Source organism: Sarcophilus harrisii, chromosome 2, assembly GCF_902635505.1.
Source record: "Sarcophilus harrisii chromosome 2, mSarHar1.11, whole genome shotgun sequence".
NCBI lineage: Eukaryota > Metazoa > Chordata > Mammalia > Dasyuromorphia > Dasyuridae > Sarcophilus > Sarcophilus harrisii.
Window position 1 is genome coordinate 166,018,109 of NC_045427.1, and position 4,064 is coordinate 166,022,172.

Below are 4,064 nucleotides of genomic sequence, written 5' to 3' on the forward strand. Positions count from 1 at the left end.
TTTCAGTTACATTGGGAGATCATGACCTTTTTAAGCTAAGATCATTCCTGAATCTCAGTTTTATCTGAAGCAACACTAACGTAAAGCTAGGAGTGATAGATAATAGGAGATAGCAGAGTGTAGATCCAAAGGATGCTGACTACTTAGAGCTTTGGGAGAAATATTTTAAAATATTCAATCAGCTGGGATCTTGGCTCTGGGCTCTGTCTCTGGGTCCAATCTCTTCCCTGTAAGTTCCAGTGTGAAGTGCAGACTCTTCAGGCTCCATCTACTACCTCCACCTCAGCCACAGCCACCTGATTCTGCTTCTTCCTGATCTTCCCTGGACTATGGACAACCACAAGCAAACTTTTATTGCCATCAAGCTCAATAGCATCTAGCGGGGCCTGGTTGGGAACATCATTAAATGTTTTGAGCAGAAGGGATTCCTGCTCCTGGTCATGAAGTTCCTTAGAGCTTCAGAGGAACAACTGAAACAACACTATGCTGACCTGAAGGACAGGCCATTTTTCTCCCTGGATTTGTGAAGTACATGAACTCAAGGCCTGTTATAGCCATGGAATGGCTTGAATGTGGTGAAGACAGGCAGAGTGATGCTAGGGAAGACCAACCCAGCTGATTCCAAGCCAGGCACCATAAGTGGGGACGTCTGCATTCAGGCTGGCAAGAACATCATTCACCACAGTGATTATGTAAAAAGTGCTGAGATTAGTCTGACATTTAAGCCTGATAGCTGGTTGACTATAAGTCTTGTACTCATGACTGGGTCTATGAATAAGGATTTTAAAAGTGGTTCTGGATTGGACTCACTCTTTTTAGTAACTGTGGTATGCTTATGATTGTCTTCATCATTAACTCTGTGTGTGTGTGTGTGTGTGTGTGTGTGTGTAGCTCCATTCTTGAATACATGTATAACATGTATTCATGACCAGGAAACTGAAAGGAATTGGAACTATCATTTTCTTAAATACTCTGATCCCATTCAATAAAGCCTTGGAAATTAAAAAAAAAAAATCTATCAATAATTTTTGTTTTATATTACCTACATTTCCATATATATCTTTTTCCTGTGGAGCCAATCTTCATATTAATAAATAAATAACCAATACATTAAAATACTCTAATATTGTCTGTAGTGATCCATTTTCATGTGTGTCCTGGTAAATACTTAACAATTAGTGCTCTGAAAATGTATGACATATTTTAAGATTTAATCAGCATTATATATATATTTTTAAATCACTTCTTTAAGTCTACACAATCAAAAAATTAAGTTCTGATTAATATTTGTCCATTTCACATACACATAATAATATCAAATAACCAGCTTTTACAAAGCTGGTAAACTGATTTTTGCACATCATTGTCACAACCAGTAGTCTCCTTCTCTGAAAGTTGCCTTCTAATATTTGAAGATTGAAGATCTGAAGATGTGAAGGGGGTACTTTGGTCATTTTGCCAGTAAAAATTCAGGTTTTTATAATTTTTCATAAGCCATTTTCAATTGGTTTGTCATTGCTCTTTCCATTTAGATTGTTGTATTCATTGCTTATACTGATTTTTCTACTTCTGCTTATTTTACTTTCTATCAGTTCAATGTTTTCCTATGCTTCATGGAATTCATCATAGTAGCCACTTCTTATATAACCACAATATTCCATTACATTTATGCATCACAACTTGTTTAACCATTCCTCTACCAATAAATATGTGTTTTGTTTCCTTTTCTTTGCTACTAAAAAAATGCTACAATAAACATTTTGATATATGTGAGTGTTTTATCATTTATATCACTTTAATATATATTTACTTGTAATATGTATAGGTGGAGGAATAGAAATATTAAGTAATTTTCTTTGATTTTTTTTTTGTAAATTGCTTTCCAGAGTAGGTAGAGCAATTCATAGTTTCTCCAATATAGAATTAGCATGCCTTGCTTTTAATACTGACTCTTCCCCTTTTTTGTCATTTGCCAATTTGTTGAAAATAAGAAGAAACCTCAGAGTTGTTTTGTTTTAAAATTCCCATAATATTAATGAATTAAAGCACTCTGTGATATGTATTAATGCTTTATGCTTCTTCTTTTTAAAATTGCTTATCAGTTGGGAGATGGTTTTCATTCTTATTCATTAACATTTGTTGACTACATTACTTAAATAGCAAACATTTATCCCAGTTATTTGCTAAAAAATATTTTCCCAATTGATTCCTTCTCTTCTTATTCTAGTTGCATCAATGTTGTTTGCATAAAACTTTTAAATTTTATATAATCAAAATTAGCAACAAAAATACATTTATTTATTATTAGTTTGTGCAGCTAAATAATTATGGGACTTTCATAGTGAACATTTTTGGCTTGATAGTGTGTAACAAAAAAGCACTTTAATACTTAGTATTTATGTGGTACTTTAATATATGTTTTAATAAAATATTTTATATTTGTTGTCTCATTTGAACCTCATAATAACCCGTGAATTCAGCACTATTATTATCCCCATTTTGCATCTGAGGAAACTTGCCCAGGATCACATAGTAAATAGATCTCTGAGGTAGAATTTGAATTAAAATCTTCCCAACTCTAAGTACTACCCTCCATCTACTTGGCCAATTATATCTTTAATAGGTACAAAGGTAAACCCTTAGATTTGAATACAAAAATCAACTTCACAAATTCAAGATGGAAGAGAAATGTTTAGAAATTGTTCTGAAGAATATCTCCTGGTTTGGGGTGAATTAGAAGCTACAAAGGAGTTGGCAATGTGAATTTACAGACAAAAATGGGGATGAGAACTTGGATTACAGTGAAAAATATAACTGCTAGGAATAGGGAGGCAATAGATCCATTGTTTCCTTCCCTTTTCTGAAGTATTGTGTTCATTTTGATTATCATATTTTAATAAGGATATTGATAAGCTAAAGAATATTGAGGACTATCAAACCTGGTTCATTAGAAGAGGGAAGAGATGGAAAGATATACTGGGAAATGTAGAGGTGTGAAAACAAAATTTACAAATTAATATTGAAAATTATCACAATGTTCTAAGCAGTTTAGGTCCTTTTGTATCTAAACTTTAGCAAAAATGGCTGAAAGACCTTGATTGTTTGTCATATGAAGATCACATGAAAAAACAATAACCTAGAAGAGAAGATTCTTAGCAGAGATAACAACTTTCTTCAATTATATAAACTGTCATGTATGGAGAGATAAGATATTACACTTGGCAGAAATAAGAAGCAATGGGGAGAGGTTACAATGAATAAGATTTAGGTGCTATGTTAGGAAAACTTCCTTTTCATCAGAGCTGTCCAAAGTAGAATGATTTGCCTTAAGGAGATGAGTTCTCCCATCTTGGATGTCTCCAAGGAAAGTTTAAATGACTACTTATTAGGTATATTATAGTGAAGGTTCTTTTGTGTATGTGTTGGAATAGATAGCCACAGGTTTATTTCAACTCTCAAATTCTGAGATTTAGGAATTTTGCCTTTTTGTGTGCTCCTTAACTCTTTTCCCATAATGTCTTTTATAAAATCTTCATCTGAAATGGCATTCTACTTCCCACCTTAAATTCTTCATACAAACTGTATTTACTGTCTGGAATAATGCTCTCTCTTATCTTCTCTGAGAATCCCTCTGTTTCTTCAAAGCACAACACCATTATTAACTCCCTATTTTCCTCTTCCTGATGGAATTTCATGGAAAGTGAAAAGTGCACTTTGATCTTTCCTTTATGTTGTTCAAATTTAGATATTAAAAATAAGTAAATGATGATTTGAAATTTTCAATTTATATTTATTTTCTTGTCATGTACATTCATCTCCAGGATTATATTAGTTGCCCCTTTACTGCCTGGCTTCCTCAAGACCAGGAGTTGAAAAATACCATGTGAATATTTACTTGCTGGTCCAAAGTGACAGCTTTGAAGTTGTCATGCACTATCAAGTTAATAATGTGCACTGTGAAAGGCCTGTAATTATGTAGTTACACAAAATGCTCTAACGGAGCACATATAACCATCTATTGTGCAAATATGCATGAGAAAAAAATTTAAATCCCTATTATTTAC

General features: G+C 33.1%; 1 pseudogene; it reads left to right on the forward strand.

The window, feature by feature from the left end:
* Positions 1-329: 329 nt before the first annotated feature.
* Positions 330-778, forward strand: LOC116421104 (annotated as a pseudogene).
* Positions 779-4,064: the final 3,286 nt, after the last annotated feature.